The sequence below is a fragment of the Drosophila subobscura genome, chromosome J, assembly GCF_008121235.1.
Source record: "Drosophila subobscura isolate 14011-0131.10 chromosome J, UCBerk_Dsub_1.0, whole genome shotgun sequence".
Classification (NCBI taxonomy): Eukaryota; Metazoa; Arthropoda; class Insecta; order Diptera; family Drosophilidae; genus Drosophila; species Drosophila subobscura.
The window spans coordinates 4,900,496-4,919,065 of record NC_048532.1 but is presented as its reverse complement, the minus strand read 5'-3'; the positions used below and the strand labels follow the sequence as shown (position 1 = coordinate 4,919,065).

The 18,570-nt window shown below is 44.0% G+C and overlaps 1 protein-coding gene across 1 annotated transcript in view; it reads left to right on the top strand.

Moving 5' to 3' along the window:
• Positions 1 to 2,049: 2,049 nt before the first annotated feature.
• LOC117894419 (poly(rC)-binding protein 3) overlaps positions 2,050 to 18,570 on the top strand; it is an 85,605-nt gene continuing 69,084 nt past the window's right edge. The window contains exon 1 of the mRNA XM_034801433.1: positions 2,050 to 2,368. The gene's annotated coding sequence lies outside the window, so the exon portion shown is untranslated. The remainder of the gene's footprint in view (positions 2,369 to 18,570) is intronic.

Below are 18,570 nucleotides of genomic sequence, written 5' to 3'. Positions count from 1 at the left end.
GGTGTTGCATTGTTGCTGCTCTCCAGTCGAGTGAGTTGCATCTGCATCGAGCTTGAACTTGTTTGCGCATGCCCCAGCCTGCTCAAGCTCTGATTTCGAAGCACCCTGTACCAGCATTTGGTTCTCCGATTGAGTCTGAGTTATAGTTATGAGTGTACCAAAAGTCTTTATGAGTCAAACGGTTTTTGCTGCAGTTGGTTCTTAGCGTAACTCAATCGTTTATTTGACAAAATCCAATATAAATAGTAAAAGTAACGCCCACACTGTGTCCAAACCCGTTAATGTTAGTAATAATAAAATATTTATAAATATTGTTTAGTTCTAGAAGATGCTCTGTTTTGAAGGTAGAGTATTCCATTAACTTCTCAAGATCTTATGGGAATATTTTCAGTGTACGAGGAATACAAATAAAAAGAAGAACATGAATAAACATTCGAAATATTTATCTCTAAACATTCAACGAATAATTATAAAAAGATTGTTTTAAGATTTTTCTCGAAGCTCACGCAGCCATCCCATGGACTGGGACTGTGACATGAGTGGTGAACGCTTGGTGTTCCTTTATCTGGATCCACTAGCCACGAGTCCCCTTATTTTGCCCTTAAAGCATTCGAGCATGAAGGTTGTTCTACAGTACATTAAAGTAAAAGAGAATTGAAAGAAATTTGTTGAGAGATTCCTCCAAATACACGCAAAATTTCTTCATATGCGAGATTATTGCGGTCAAATTTAATCATTTGTTCATTCATAGTAATTCATGCTCCAAGCATACCATCAAAATTCCATAAGAGTAACCCTTTAATGTCCTATATTATACCCCCATTTAGCCTTATCTCAGGGGTAGGAATCAATCGGAAAAGGACGCATTTCCCCTGGCCCCAATCCCCACCACTTAATTTACTTGCCCCAAACGAGCAATTTTCACATTAAAAGTTTGTCTATACCTCTGCACCTTCTCCCCATCCCCTGGACGGAAAAATGAAAGCTATCCTTCACAAAACTTCATTAAACTTTTCGTTCCTTTCGCTTCGTTTTTATTCATTTTCATTTTCATTTTCCTTTTTTTTTTTTTTTTTGTGTTTGTGATAATTTTGGGACAGTAAAATGCTAATTGTTTGTCCGAAAATGTCCGAGCCATTCCCCCTTTTTGGATACTTTTCCAATTTGCCAAACAGTTTTACATGTAATTAATTAAAAATTTGATGCAGCAGCAACTTTTGTTTGCTGTCAGAAATGCACTAAAAAATGGAAAAGCTAATTAAAACTTGCAAAATATGAAGATGAGAGCCTGCAACAAATGCCGTGACCTAGAAGAGATCACCCCGCAGAGAATCCACCCCGCGCACGGGTACGCGGGTTCACGGGTACAGGGAAAACTCACTCAAACTTGTTTGTTGCAACGAGGGGCAACGACGGATGCAAAAGTGCAACTGAAAATGTTACGCATACGCCGCATGGGCCCGAGAGAGAGATGAGCACGCTGAGTCCGTCTCGCTCTGAGTGCAGCACGGCGGCTGGGGGACGAACAAAAAAGTAAAGAAAAAATCAATTAAAATGCACTCGAGTGGGGTTGTACAACTGCACACCTCCTCTGCGGGGATGGGGATGGGAATGTTGGGTTTTTAGGATATTTTTGTAAGACATTTTTGAACGAAAATAAGCAAATGCATGCTCTCTCGCTCTCGCCCTTGCTGCTGCTGTTGGGTCTCTCACGCTCTTTCTCTGTCGCCCTTGCTCGCTACACGTTTCGCGGGGGGATATTTCAATTCAGTTATTTGTGCAATTCCGCTCAGACAAGTTGTGTGCTCCTTGGGCCCGTGTGCGCTTTCAGCATTCTCAATCAGTCAGCAGACCCGAAATCGACCATTTCCGAACACAGATAACCAGCAGAGATTTACGCCAAAAATTAACAGGCTCCGCCCACCCCCCGCCAGAGCCCACAGCAGCAAACAGCGGATCAAGTGCATTATCCAAAAGGCCGCCAACCGCAATCAACATCCCAGACAACAATCCACACGGAGCCAGAGAGAAAGAGCGGCAGACCGAGAGAGAGATAGAGTGACAAAGAGAGAGATAGAGTGAGAGAGAGTGCAGAGGGGAAACAACAGTTTCGAAAGCTAATAGCATTTTGCTTTCTCTGTGCGTGTGCCTGTTTGTGTGTGGTTGTGTGTGCGTGCGTGTTTTGCCGCGTGTTTTATTCCTGTGTGAGTGACTGTACTTTTTGGCGCCCAAATAACATTCGCGCGAATCAGCAAAGCAAGAACAAGCAAACAAGCTGCAAATAAACAAACAAACAATCGGACAGACATCAAAAACATTCAAACTAATTAACAACATTGCAGCAAAGTGAAATTTAATGCATTGACAGGTGAGTGTTCTGGCCGTAGAATAAACGCCACAGATAATAATACTCGCATGAGGGTTTATAGATCAGTGATGGAAATATGAAACTAATTGCTTATATGTATATCATTATATGTATATTACGAGAAACGTATACGGGGAAGAACCAAGAAACCAATTCACGATCTAGCATTTTACGAGATGGTATCAAGAATTTTCAATGAATATTATCGTACGCTATCAACTTACAAATATGCCATACTGTGAGGGTTTCGATTATATTTATAGTTGCCGCAATGCAATCATTAGTTCAATCAATGCTGTGACTCGTGAATGGATTTATAGGAAGTAATTGTACGAGTGTAAAGTCTTAACGATCGACAAGAGCTCAAGTAAATCATAATAATAAACAGATTTTTATATCTTTTGTTCCCTTCAGTTCCTGCCTTTCTCGATTCCCCATTTTTGTCATTTATACTTTCCAAAGAAACATCTTTGACCCGTTCCCATTTTCTTTTCCTGTTTGTCTCTTGCTTCATGATGCTCCTCTAGAGTCTAGAGTCTAGAGGGATACTCGAGCGCTGCAATTTAAAATAATTCAGCGAGTAAATCGCATAAAAATTTCAACAACTTTGGCTATTTGTTGCCACGTCATAATGCTTCGTTGGGGGCAAAGACAAAGGCCCAGACGCAAGGACACACACAAGCACACACACACAAAAATACAATACAAAGGAGGGGCAGGGAGTGGGGGTGGTAGTAGTGGAGTAAGAGGACTAATTAAAACTCCGGTAGACGCCATAATTGGAGGGCGTGCTGGAGGGGTAGGTGTTGGGTGAGTAAATTAACTAGGCGAAGGCTTTGTGAGGCCTGCTGCCTGCCGCTATAGTTACGTCGTCTTCTGCTCTCCCCCCTCCCCACGGCTGCACTGGAAGTATATACAAAATTTCCATTTAATGGAGCCATGGACCAAAAATCCTGAAAGAAAGAAGTAAAAATAAAACATAAAAGTGTGAGACGAATCTTACGCGTCACAACTTTTATACCCGGCACTCAGTACTACATCTGCAACTTAGCGGTGTTTTGTCAAATTTTACATTTTTTCTTCATCTTCCATCTACATCAACAACACTACTCACGCCAACACGCTCCTTTAGCTCGCCACCCTCCCCTATAGACACACACTGCAGACTCACGGCAGAGGCAGAGCCAGCGGCAGAGGCAGAGACAGCGGCAGAGCCAGCGGCAGAGGCAGAGCCAGCGGCAGACGGCCAGTGTTTTGCTATAAGCTGCGGGACAGGGTGGGTTTGGCCACTGAAAATTAATTTCTTCATTGTGGCTATAATAATGATCCAATCGGATCCCATTTTGGTGATCTGATAGATATGGTCATTCCCTACGGAATGGCGTTTTTAGTTTTCTGTTATCTTCAAAATTGTAGATTTGGGAGGTTTTCGCCCTTTTGCGGGGGCGGAAGGGGGCGGGGCTCATTTTTGAAATACACTGGTTTCAGTGTGAGCATACAGCAGTCTGGTGCCAAAATTTGGTGGCTCTAGCTCTTATAGTCTCTGAGAACTAGCCGACAAACAAGACGGACAGACGGACGGACGGACAGACGGACAGACGGACAGACGGACAGACGGACAGACAGACAGACAGACATAGACTCGGCTATTGATGCTGATCAAGAATATATATACTTTATGGGGTCGGAAACGTTTCCTTCTGTGCGTTACATACAACCGTTATCCGCACAAATACAATATACCCTATTTACTCTTCGAGTACCGGGTATAATAAAACATAAAAGAGGCATACGAATAAGAGGGAAATAACTAAAAGGAGAGTTGCGAGAGTGAAATGAAAAGAAACAAAACCAGAACAGAAAACTGAGAAATGAGAACCGAGAACCGAGAACCGAGCACAGAGCACCGTGTACCGAGGCAGAGAGAAATATATTTTTAACGTGCACTGTAATGAAAGGCCTCGGGCATAAGTTTTAAATAAATATTTGTCTCTGTGCATGTGCATGTGCATGGCTGTGTGTGTGTGTGTGTGTCTGTGTGTGCATGTAATTTAACAAAAACAACTGCATAAAAACAAACAAAAATTGTGCACGAAATGATGGAAGAAGCAGCAGCAGCAGCAGCAGCGGAAGAACCAAAGAAATGGACAAGGGTCGGTCGGTCGGTCGGTCCGTGGAGAGGTGGGAAACTGCCCAGAAACTACTGCATATAAAAATGCACGATGAGAGGCAACAAAAATATAAAAAGGAAAAACACAAAACAAAAGTAAAAAGTAACAAAAAGTAACAATGTTCAAAGAGAGGAATACTCTAGGAATATTTAAGGCAGGTCTAATAAACAAGAGGATTGTGCAGCTTTAATATGAAATGGGAGAAAGTTGAACAAAATAAATAAGAAATTGCACAAAATATAGAGAGATATAAAAATAAATAAGATATAAGGCATTGTAATATTTAAATTTTTGCATATTTTTATACATTTAGTTGACATCATCATTGAATTTAAATTATAGTTTTAATTCCTGCACCTAGATGGATTCTAATAAAGAAAACTTTGGAGATCATGCTATAATTGGGCACATTTTCCCATACCCTTTCCGTTTTGGTAGTGTATAATTATGAGGGTGGCACGGACGAGCCCAAAGGGGTGATCTGAGGAGCGAAGGCTAGGCAAACAGGCAGAACATAACAGTAAGAAGACTGCCTGACGAACTGCCTGAATGTTCCCCACTGTTGACTGACTGCCAGAGGGACAGAGGGACAGAGGGATGTTTTGCGGGGAGGGGGGGAAAGGCACTATTAAAGTCTTAGCGAAAGTAGGTTGAGGTAGCCCCCGACAGGCGCCGCCATGTTTAGAATATGCACACAAAGCATAAGGCCAACAAAAGGGGCGGTGCAGAATGAGAAGAGACAGGGGTGGCTGCTGAGGCAGAGAGGGGGGCTAAGGGTCCAAGGAGGCTTGTTGCTCTGTTAGACAGTGTAACAAAAGATTTGCTTAGCTTTCATGTAAAGCGTAAAATACAAACAATTATGCAGTTGGGTTGGTAGGCAGAGATCCAGCCCCCTCCTTACCGAGGCACTGCTCCAAGAGCCTCTCTTTTCCCAGCCCACTCTCGCCGCGTCTTTCCATCATTTCCTATTTAGTAGGCCGTCAAGCCACTTGAGTCTGAGACTTTGCTGCTTGAAATTTTGGACAAAAGCAGCGTCTACCTCCAGCCCACTCCAGATCCACATTTCTGCACCTCCCATACACAGGTCTTGTAGGGTACTACGCTTCGTCGCAGGCCGAGGCCTAGAAAAAAATATGACAAATTACAAAATAATTGTGCGCACAGTCAAAATGTTGTCCTCGTTTTGTTGTCGTGTCCCTGTTGCTCTCCTACTGATTCTGTTCTATGCTCTCCTTCTGCTTCCGTACACCTCCATACACAGCCTCTCATCCTCTTCAGCTGCAGACCTCGTCATCGTCCTCGTCATCGTCAGCATACCTTGCAATATTAATGAACTCTTTTACGTCGTCTGTCATTTCCATGGCATTCGGTGGCAGCGACAGTGTAAACCGCAGCAGGTTTGCTCCCAGCCCCACAGAGAAAAAGCTCTCCGTCGTCTGCCTCCTTCCAATATCCATTCTGCTCCTATTTGCAAGACTGGGGGTGGCTGGGGAGCATTATAGAGCAGACTTCGACGGAGGCCCGGCATCATAACGTATTTACTTTAGGCCTTGCATATAGAAAAAAAATGTTCGGTTCATGCGGCTGAGTTAACGCGATAAGTTGTTGGGCACCGAGATTGGAAATTGTTTCAGACGTTTTAGACTTAAAATTAATTTATTTTTCTTAACTAAAATCACTTTTTTATGCTTACATTAAATATATTTAATTTCTTTATTGAATTTTACATGTCTAAACCAAAGTAAATTCCATTTAGACTCACTCTTTTCGTATTTCAAAATTGTGTTTAAAGATGTGTTCTGTGTTTCATTTTACTATGCCACTTCACACTGAGCATAAATATTTAATTTTCGAATTTTCTTTCTCCTACAAATAGGTGCTTCACTTGCTGATAAGTATTCATGGTTATCATAACTTTTACTGCCACACAATTCATGATTTCTCGCGCATAAACTTACTCTTTTAGTGGCGTAGTCGACTCACAGCCAAAACCCCGTGGGAAGGGGCTGGCAGGGCCCTCAACTATTCGCCCACAACTGTCGTGCCTCCCCGAACCCCATCGGCAGAGCCAGAGCCATAGCCATTCCCATCCAGATCCCCATCCGCATTGGGGAGCATCCGTGTCGTTCCCAAATGAACGCGTTCGCAGTGCTTAAAGTTTGTTACTCGAAATGCATTTTATATGGCCCGTTAGCCGTTACATTTGTGTTTGCATTGGCCCGCGGGTATTCATTAAAGTTGAGGGCTCCATTCATACACACACATCATATAGATATAGTCGTACTCGCTCGTATATGCATAGATATTGTACGTAAGGCATGCCAGACTTTAAGCTGACTGACAATATTCTGGCTGGAGCCAAGGTCTGGGCAGGGCGGGGCAAGTTAGTTTTTGGCGTCGGGGAAAAAACTAAAAAGGAAATTAAAGGAAAATGTTGCGTCGCTCTCTGCTCTCCTGGTTTGAGTAATGGAACTTTTGTCGGATTGGAATGGGATGTGGGCTATGGGCTATGGGCTGAGTCTGGGTCTGGGTCTGAGTCTGAGTCTGGGGGCGACGAATGGATAGACAGCTCAGACGTTTCGAGTTGGCTTATTACATGGCCCAACTCCTCTGGTATGGGAGGGGCTTGTGTGTGTGGTGTGCTGGCCAAAAACTTATTAGACAGTCGGAAATTGAATATTGTTCCTGCAAAATTGTTAAATGTTCGTCCTAGGATCCTCTCTGTCACTCTCTGATGTTTCCTGTTTTCCTCCTGCCAACGTCCAACGATTGTGTGCCTGAAATTTGTGCGGTTTCCCTCTATCTCTCATCCGTCTGACTTTCAAATTGTTTTGCTATGCATACGCAGGGGCCAAGTAATTAGAGCAATGTGCAGCAAAAGTTTTCCCCCACGGCGCTCAGAGCTAATGTGTGAAAGGGCAGCCAGGGATGATGTGCTGGGTAATCCGGATTAGATTGTGGATCAGGAAGTGCTCTGTCCAAAGGTGAGCCGGAGGAAGGACTTAGTTATCTATGAGGGGACTATATTTTGTTGGTTCATCATGGAAAATAGTTTGTTGTGTGGATTAAGCTTTAGTTGTGGTTGGGAGGAGCTTCACCATTTCATTGGTTTCCAACTGCTCAAATTTTGCAGGATGAAATTCCATTTAAAGGCACAGAATCTTTGGGATTTTAATTGGATTTGCTTAGATGTAAAGTGCCTTCCATTTAATCAATTTTTTGCTGGCAAAACTCTTTGAAAACTCTTCAAATATCCTCCCGGTTCGCTTCCGTTGCCATGGCACTTGAACCGCAACTTCAGATAAATGTAAGCACATCTGCAGTCGAGTCCCTTCATTAGTTACATTCTGGGTCCCCGATAAGCTCATTAGCATAGTGCAAGTAACAATGTTGTTGGCCAGAGAGCAATCGCGTATGCTCTGTGTATGCGCTCCGGGGAGATACATTGTGGTGCAGCGGTTGCTGCAAATTTAAGGCTACAACCACGGAGCTTAAATTGTAAGTAAACCATGGAAACGAAACCAAAGTTTGCCTGTGGGGGAGCGAGCTCCACAGCTCCTCAGCTCCTCAGCTCCACAGCTCCACCTGGAGGGCTTATTAAAGCCCTTTCCATGCCATTGTAGACGCTTTGAAAGCGATTTTCGTTTCGCTTTCGTCTTTGTTTTATTTCCTATTCCTGGCTATCTCTCTCTCTCCCTCTCTCTGTCTTTCATCTTCATCTTATTCCTGTCTCTGTCTTAATGCCTCTTGAGTGCTCCGCTTGGCTGGGCTTAAACTCTTTTGCTGGCATTTCAACGCTGCAGCAGTCTGCAATTTCTGCTGCCATTTCTTTTCAACACCCCCCCCATCCCGCCTCGGCAACTGCCACTTTGCGTTCCCTCACACACCCACACACAGATGCACAGACACACAGACAGACTCCAAATTGAACTTCAATCTTGCCCCTTTTTTCGTTGCACAGTGGCAACACCAACACCAACACAAAAACACAAACGCATGTAAATTGGCCAATTTTGCACTGACTCCACTCCTCTACCCTCCCCTCCCCCTCCACCCCTCCGCTTCCATCTCTGGCAGCTACTTCTGCCACGAACAGAGGAAAATAAAACAAAAAAAATAGAATGGAAAGGAAAGCAGAAATCCTTTTCTTTTCGGGTTCTCTCTCCTTTTGATTTGTAGCTGGCGCGCACTTTTGTTGATTTATCTTGGCCTCTCAGCATCAGCATCTGCATCTGCCGCTGGTGCTGCTCTGAGCTCCTGCTGCTCCTTCCTATCAGCCTGTGCATATTATTTGCCATTTGCCTGACAGCCGCTTAGCGGCCGCTCTGCTGTTCGCTCTCCAAGGATATGCATTTTGGCACAAATTTCGAATGAATATTGGCATTATAAAACTGTTGGACTTGCCGAAGAATTCAGGGAATGGAGGCACCTAAATGCAGCATATCCTCTGGCAGGAGCGAATCTTCATTGGAAAATGCAATTTCTAATAACAAATGATGTGGCAAGCGTCTTGGTTTGGAGCCTGAGTTTTAATGGAAAGTTGCGGTTATCCTTTTTCGCACGAGAGCGTGAACCGCAACCAATTGCCGCGCCACAAAACGATGCTGCACAGCCAAAGTTTTAATGAAGCCACCGCCGCTCTCTAGCAGGTGGCATGCCACGAACTAGGGGCCCTGCAACATTGCTGCTTGACGAATGGCAATCGGGAATCGGGAAATGGAGGCAACAACAGCAGCAGGAGCAGGAGCAGGAGCAGCTTCAGCACCTACAGCAGCACTTCAATCCAAAAGCTGTGGTAAATGGCTTTGCTCTGGCCCCAATGCTAATCAAATTAGAATGCCAAAGCTTTGGCTCATGGCCCCCTAACGTCTCCCTCCCCATCTCTCACTCTGTCTCTGGTTGTGGGAAATTATGAGGCATGCTACTCCTTTGCGGTCAACCAAAGTTTGACGAAGGCTTGCCTTTGGGTCTGATGGTGTTGCTGATATTACTTTTCATTAATTATTTGCCACCCCTCGACATAATATTTATTTAAAATTTTAATGAGGCAGTGCGAGTGAGTGGAAACATTAGCCATTCCACCTTTTCGGTGGTGGTGCTCCTCCTGCCGCTGCTTTTCCTTCTGCTGTGGTTTCCTTGACAAATCTTGGCTGAACAAGTAGAGAGGGAGATGGCAGCATATTTTTGCGGTTACTTTGCGTTACATGGAGAGACAGAGAGAGAGAGAGAGAGTGAGACGTATACCACTTTTTGGTGCACTTGGGCAAGGACACGGCACATGATTGATGCGGCCAACGATGGCTGGCTGAGCTCCTGCTGGAGGCAAGCAGTTCCAAGCATGGTCTTTACGGTGCCATTAGATATATCATGCAGATCTCAAGGAACAACAGCCAAGAAAAAATAACATTTCATGCTTGATTCTGCATCATTTTTATGTGGGATTTGCGGGTGTGTGATATATGTATGCTCATGGGTAAACGGATTTGAGCAGCACAAGCATATGCACTTGGGACTAAATTGCAAAATGATTTAACTTTAAATTCCGAGTGTTGTTTGATGGAAATCCTGCTGGGGATTTCTTGCGTTTGCTTTATAAACAGTTTGGGCAATTAGGAGAAAATACACGTGAACGAGGGCTTACTTGGTAAACGGTACAAGAGCTGCGCGGAGAGGCTCGATAATTCCGATCTACCAGCACTTTGAGAATCCAGCGAGCGGTAACAGTGGGCAGTAACAGCGACAAATAACAGCTAGCGGTGACAGCGAGCTATAACAGCGAGCGGTAACAGCAAGCGGTTATTCCGGTCCGTAACAGCAAGCGGTAACTGCAAGCAGTTACATCGATCGGTAACAGCGAGCGCTCATACCGCAGGGTAACAGAATGTTAAGAAGCGGAAATATGCTGCTGCTCTAAACAGAACCTCTTGCTCATGAGCCCACTTTGCTCTTCCCTTAATTTCGTATAAATTAAAAAGTAATAAACTTATAAATATTCTATGCGTAAATATACTCATATACTCAAATAATACTCATTTATGTATTTTACCCATCCCCTCCACCCCAAAACGCAACATCTTTCAGCAACATCGCCATCGTTAACATAGCTCTGTCATAGCCATGTCACATATCGGGCCATGTTTCTCATAGCCCAATTAGTGGGTTTTTTTATGGCGATTTCATGTTTTATAATTTCAATTTGTGCATTTTTCTGCTGGGTGGCTTTCAATTAATTTAACAATAATTTTCGCATGTAGTTCATTTCCGAAAAATCACAAATAATTAAACCAAATAAATTTGCTATTTATTTTTATTTTGCTGCTTTTGCTGTTGTTGTTGTTGCTGCTTTTGTGCTGCACTTGCAAATTTCGAATATTTTTGCGTAGCATTGTAAATGGCAAAAGGAAAAACTGCCGAAGAGAAAGAAAATCAGCGAAAAATAAAAGAAAAATCGCAGCTATAAATAAACGACGTCAGCGAATGGCGACAACGGCAACAGCGATGGCACTCCTAAGTGCCTACCTCCCAGCCTTACAATCCACAGCCCTGCCCCTACCCGTCCCCCTCAACCAACCCTTCCCGTTGAGACGGGGACGGATCGGATAGACTGGCGAGGGGGGCTGAGGACTGAGGACTGAGGACCGCAGCGGATTCTCTTCTCTATGCCAAATGCAGTGGCCTGACTGCCTGCCTCCACGTCACTCGAGTTGTCACAGGGCTGGGGGCAAGAACTTGGATGGATCTCTGCTGGCTCTTCTTGCGTCACATTCTCCCTATTCTCATCCTGCTCGACCCTGTCTTGGAGTGGCCTCCACTCTCGCTGGAGAATGTTTATGCAGCTCGGTCCACGCGAAGTGGTTTATGATGCCACGGCAATGGCAACATTTTCAGCTTCATTGGTAGGTAGGGGTCTGGGACTGGGGCTGGTGCTGGGGCTGGTGCTGGGGCTGGTGCTGGGAGCATAGTTGTGGAAAATGTGAAATGTCCGTGGGAAATGTCTCAAGAACTGGAAAAAGAAATACGAGCACCGTGCCACCCAAAAGGGGGAGGGGCTTCAGCCAGGCATCTCGCGATCTGGGGGACTCTGATTGGTATGGAAAAACTAAATAGGTAGCCCTGACTGACAGTCACAGTTTGTTAAATGAGAGGCAATTATGCGTTTTACTGCAGTTTGATTTTTCATTTTTCTACTTTTATTCAAAGCGTTCTTTGATTGACATTCAAACGGCTGCAGAATTTATGGACTCTCTCAAATAGAAACACTGCCATAAGTAGATTTAATATTTGGACACATAAATACATAAAATCAAATATAATTCACTTTGTTTAAACAGCAATAAGGATTTTAATTACGTGTCAGCTATAATCTAAATAGATAACACTTTACAATAAATTATTAAATTGGTTGGACAATTTTTTATATAGATATTAAATATATTTTAGCCTCCGGGGAGCTGGAGAGTGCTGAGTCTGAATATCTAAACCACAAATCAATTTAAAAGTAAATATTTGAGTTTCAGGGCTTCATTCCCAGGGCTTTTGTTCTACGCGTTCTACAATGTCTCATTGTTCTCTAAGCATTCTCCTGACTTAACAATTTTCTTGGCCAACATATTCTCGAAATTTCCTTTCTGGTTTCTGGTCTTAAGATGCAGCCCTAGCCGTATGCGCTCATCCTCCCTCCCTGCCTGCCGCTCTGTTGTGTCTGTGTGGCTGAACGAAAGCATATATGTTGTCTATATATTATGTACTAAATCTGTCGTTTTCCTTCAATATGTCAACGTTGTCGTGGTGTTTACCCGTACCCGTACCCGTACCCTTTCCCTATCCCCACATCCCCATAACCAACACCATCACATGCGGGTCTGTTCGGTTCTGTTCTGCTCTGTTCTGGTTGCGTTGTCGTCGTCGTTGCTGAAATTTAATTAATGTGAAAATTTGCACAGACTGAGGCTATTTATAAGTTGTTGTAAGTGCTCGCCATGGCAGAGAGTCAACCCATTTCCCCCTCCTCTCCCCCACTGCGTACCTCTGGTAAATGCCATGTGTAAATTGAAAATTGAATATTTTCCCTGGCTGCGACTCTCTCCCCCCTCCAAAAAAAGAGTGAAGCTGAAGCTGGAGCTGGTTTCGAAAACTTAACTTGATTTTCTGTCGTGGATGGGATGCTAATTTAAATATGCAAAATGTTGCATGGATTGATTTTGGGCTTTTGTTTGTGGAAGGCTGCTCCACTTTCAGGTGTGCTCGGGCTCCATCCACAATCAAACACTTCAAAGAGCCTGGGAAAGCATCTGAACTCTGTCAGTGCCAGGCGGTGCTCCTCTCCCTCCCTCGTTCTCCTGTTGGTTTTCAGGTGGGAGGCCCTGGCCACGCCCTCCCAAGTGTTGCTGCTGCTGCTGCTGCTGCTGCCACAATTCTTAAGAGCTTCAAAGTGTGGCAGGCAGCAGAGTAATTGAATTGTGATTTAAAGTCCTTTGATATGTGTTCGGGAGCAAAGTGAAAATCACTTAGACGAGGCCAGCAGAATGCCAACAGAAAGAAGCACAGGATGGGTTCATTTCAATTTCATGTGGTCTGCCTGCCTGTTCCCCTCAACTCTCACAATTTATCGAAAAGTTAATCGATAAACTCTTCGGACTTTGCCGAAAAACCAGAAACCAAATCCAATAAAAATAGCTGCAAGTAAAAGTGCACAAAAGAAGCGAATACATGGTGTGGATGCGAGCGGGTATATGAGGTGGCAATGTGGAGTTGGAAAGTTGTTTGCAATAATTGATTTGTTGCAGATGTTTTTAGGGTTTTGTTGGCTTTGTCTGCGCCTGGCCAGAGCCATTTGCCAAATCGAATTTCCTCTCATCTCCGCCACGCTGATTCTTTCACTTGTTTTCCGGCTTTGTTTTCTATTGGTATTTTGCTTTAATTACTTAGATTAAATGGAAAGTTCTGTGTTGGCGGATAGCCGTGGAAATTGTACATTTAATTAAAGCTAAATAGTTGGAGGTCGAAAGTAATTGGAATTGGATTTGGTGTGGCATTCTTGCTGTGGTTTTAAAACTTTCCCAGAAGAAGTTGCAAAGTTCTAGGGGATGCTATTGCCTTCCATTTCCTATTTACCACTTCATCAAAAGAGCTCAGTCCGAGCCCATTAAAGCTCCACACACTTCGCACTTAAATAAATTATTTTAAATTTCACAACCCCAGTCGCAGGAGAGTGGTGCAGCAGCACTTTATAATTGCCGTGTAAAAAGCACTGTGGAAACTCTGGCGGAAAATATTTCGCTGTAATTCAAAGCGCAGAACGAAGCGAGAGACGCACGAGGGAAAAACCCAATCCTAAAGACAGAACGCAAACGTTTCTCCTCTGGGGCGGCTGCTGTTGCTCTCCTCCTATGCTGCCGCTGCTGCTGCTGTTGCAATTCCAGCGCTAATAGATCCCCCAAGCTGCCAGGACGGGCACTACACTCCCCTATCCTACACTTTGGGATGGCCAAAATGTGTTTTTGAAACCAACCAAAAAAAAGGTAGCACAAAAGTAGAGAAAACCCCCAAAAGCAGAGCACAGTTATTTTAATTAGAAACGAAGTAATTTGCATATTAAACAGAAGACAGAAAGAGATGCAGAGAAGGTTATAGAGAGAGAGAGAGAGAGAGAGAGAGAGAGAGAGAGAGAGAGAGAGAGAGAGAGAGAGAGAGAGAGAGAGAGAGAGAGATAGAGTTAGGTGAAAATATGTAGATGAATGCATGAAAAATCATTGAAAATTTGGCAATTTAATTGAAGAATTCGTGTGCAAATAAAAGGTGAGTTTAAAATACAAAAAATCTAACATTAATCCACACAAAAATTATACAAATTTATAATAGAATTGATCTAACATTGAATAGAATACACAATAAAAACTAGCAGGGCTTTAAAACAACAGTAAATAAAAAATGAGTAGAAAAGTGCGAGACGCTTCGTACGCGTCACAACTTTTATACCCGGTACTCAAAGGGGGCGGGGGGAAATTTGCTGGCTGTAGCTTTTCTAGTCTCTGATATCCAGGCGCTAATTAAGACGAACGAACGGGCGGACGGACGGACGGACGGACGGACAGAGAGACATGGCTATATCAACTCGGCTATTGATGCTGATCACGAATATACATAGTATACATACATATGTACATATGTATACTCTATGGGGTCGGAAACGTTTCCTTCTGTGCGTTACTATTGCTCCGACCACAAATATTTTATATTATTATATTATAGTATTTTTATAAATGGAGTGAGTTTTAGACCAAAACATGTAACATTTTCATATAAATTAAATTCAACTAAATCTCACTTAAAGCTTCCACAAATAACCACAGATTTATATGCAATTTCCGGGCATTTTCTTCCACCATTTTCCACACTTTAATCACTGAGCTCAACAAATTCAAGTCAAAGTCAAAACCAAAGCCCTGGCCACTGCCTTGGGCTAAACATTTAGCCGGATTCCCTTAGATTAGAATTGACACTTAATGGTGATAATCAGAGAAAAGCTTTTTGAGTCCGACCCACTAAGAGCGGCCCCAGGCAGATGACAGACGACAGTTGGTGGAAAGTGGCAGTGGGCGGAGGAGAAACTTGACAAGGAGCAGGAAGAGCCATAGCCAGACCATCGGCAGGACCAAGGCAATCAGTCAATCACTCAGTCAGCAAGTCACTCACTCACTCTCTTAGTCGAGCAGTCAGTCAGTCAGTCAGTCAGTCAGTCGGACAGTCAATCAAATGAAATCAAATCGGAATGTCAGTTATGGAAGGACACTCGACTCCCCAGGCCTTAAATGCTCCGAAAAGCGTTAAGTGTCCTGTTGTTTATCCTTGAATATCAACAGCAACAACAAACAACGCAAACATCAAAGTGTCCGAAAAATTCAATTTCAATTCCGTTTTATGCGCCCAAAGGACATGCAAACTAAAACTGATTTCAAATGCAGCTCCTCAAACGGTAATCAAAGCTCCTTCTCCGTCTCCGTCTCCACCTCCATCCCATCGCCAGGATAGCGAGAGCGACTATAAAATTTGAACGAGAACCTGATGGCATGTAAACGGAGAAGTTAGCCAGGACTCGGGGCCAAGGCAGGACACTCAGTCTTGAGTGGTGGCTGGTGGCTGGGCAACTTTCGCAAGGAATGCGCTTGGTATGCAGAGTAGACAACCGAGGAAGTAAACCTCCCTCAAGGTCTTCCTTTTTCCTGCAATTTTACTCAATTTTTTAATGATTTTTAATTGGACATTTCTTAAAGTGAAAGCCCCCAAGTCCTGCTCCTCCTGCTTTGGCTGCTCTGCTCAAAACTGACAAACTATTTAAATTTTGTGACCAAAAAGTGTCACAACAAAGCCGCCGCTCTCCCTCCCCCACTACCGCTCTCATCCCTTCACCTAGTCATAAAGAAAACCAACGAAAATTTTCACATCATCATTATCAAAACACAACCGTGAAAATTATCTTCTCAAGTGGAGATGCGCCCCGTGGGGGGTGCGGTGCGGTGGCTGATGGACCTGACCAAGTTCCCACCCTCCCCAGCCTCCGCTCAACCCCCGTCCCCTGCCATTAAAGTGCTGGCCCAACAGCATTTAGAGGCAAACTCTGCGACGCGTCAAATGCCTCGCGGGCAACATTGTCGTTGTTCTCGAGTCGCTCTTTCTGCTCTACTCTGCTCTGCTCTCTGTTCGCTGTTCTTTATTCTCTTCTTGTAACACGGCAAATAAAAATTGAAAGCAAATGAGACAGCAGAGACAGACATGGACACGCCGTCGGTCCTTCCAGGAAGCCAGGAACCAGAACCTGCCTTGCCGTCCTCATGTATGCCAGCGAGTGTCGAGCTCGCTCGCTCTCCCTGTCTCTCCTTCTTGACAGCTTGCGCTAAAAACGTTGAGTGTCTTGGAGGAGGAGGAGAAGTGAGTTTTCGTTTTCCCTCCTGGTTAGGTAATGCGTGACAGAAACACCCCCCACAAGCGGGCAACAACCCACCTGCCACCTGCTTCCCATTTTGCGAATTCAAATTTGATGGCGGCTGTGGCTTCCTCCGCTCCTTCTCTTCCCGCTGTGGCAGGATGTGGGGCTTGTCTATGTCGTCCCTTTATGCCTCCATTTCCGCCTGCCCCCTGCTGCCATAGAGAGCGTGCCGCTGCTATCCTGATCCTGACTCTGGCTGAAAGTTTAAGCGAATTAAATTATTTGCTTTTTAGATTTCAATATTTCCGCAGCTGAGATTTCAGTCAATATCTTGGGGGATGCCAGGCGGTGTGCGGGGGAGGGCACTTGTTTGCTGTGTGGGCGTGGGCGTGGGCGTTGTGGAGAGGCGTGACTGGTCTAAATTGGGTTTTTATGATGTGTCTGTAATCATAAAATGCTTTGGGGCAAGTATCAAACATTTGTTGAATGTCCCCCGAAAACCGAGAGGCAAATTATTTTTCCTCGAAATATCTCTTAAGGCACATTTTCCTATGGGATATAAAACGATTATTATAGAAGAGGAAGCTATGAATGATGAATATAAAATGAATATATCTATATTTTATATATAGATTTTAATGATGAGCAAAAGTAAATATTGGAGAAATGTTTCAAATTGTATTTACTGACAGGAAAAAAATAAAGAGCAATTTAGAAACGCAATTAAAGAAGGAAATAAAGAAATGTTATGCGTTTGTATGATTAGGATTTAGAACGCAGATAGTAAGGATGCTTAAGGATAAATCTAGTAAGTAATCTCTTGTACTTCAGATATTTTTCACACATTTTCGTAGCATTATCTATGGTCTTAGAATTGCTCTCCTTTATTCGCTTTTTCCTTTATTTTCTCTCTCCCGGTCTCGCTCCCATTAGATTTCCCTCGCTAAGCGATTGCATATCAATCTACAATTGTTATTCGCTTTTCCCACTCAAAGCCCACCTGTCTCTCCTTTGCCTCTTACTTGACAAATTACCCCATCATATAGCCTACACATCACCAACACATGAGCTGGCATCAAACTTCAAGTTGGCATGCCCCAAACTGATTATCCTGCCGGTCGCTGCCACTGCCACTCTGTCTCACTGCCCCTACAAATGATTTGCTAGCACGCTTTTGGGCTGAGCCCTTTTGGGGTAAAAAAGAAGAAAATAAAATGTGTTCCGCCTAGTTGGGCTTTTTGGTTGTTGCTGTTGGTTTGTTGGTAGGTTCTGTGGGCTCCGCTCCTTTTCGGGTAATCACAATCATTAAAATAAATAATATACAAACAAGGCAGGACCGTACCGCCAACCTGCTGCTGCAACGTGCCCCTGCCTCTTCAGTTTTTTTCCAGGTTTTTCTTTGGTTCTTGTTCTGCTTCTGCATCCACTTCTTTGGGCTGCCTTTTGCCATTTAAATTTCAACTCTAATTCAATTTCTTTTGCCGCTGAGTTGGCCTTTTTTCTCTGTCCAATTTTCTCTCCCGTGTTTCTGCTCTGTCTAGGCTGGTCGGGAAAAATATCAAAATAAAGGAAATTTATTTGAGTTGAAGGAAAACGTAAGCATGATTATTATGAAGCCACTGAAAGTTAATTTTATTGCAGGCCAAATGGAATGAGGAAGGAATGGAGTTTTCCGACGGCAGATGGGGGCCGTGAGGTGAGAACTATTCAAGCGCGCATTCATTTGCCTTCCCTTCTCACCCCGTCTGGGGGCTGGGGTCTCCCTGCTGCTTTTACTGTTTGCTGGAGTGAGCTGAGCCAGTACGTTGCATGCTTCAATGGTCGCGCAAAACATGCCATCATCATCATCATCATCAAAGGGAAATTAACCTAAACGGCCATGAAGCTGGCACTGCCACTGCCACTGCCACTGGCTCCAGCTCAGGCTCCAGCTCTGGTTCTGGCCAGGCCAGGGCTCTGGCTCTGACTCTGAGGCTGCCTCTGACTCTGCGGCGGCTTTACACGTCCAACGACCACAGACTGAACCACTGCTAACCCGCATTCTTGCTGATTATGAGGTTCAGTTGCTTTTCTGAAACTGCAAACTGCTGTGAAAAGTCTTCCTT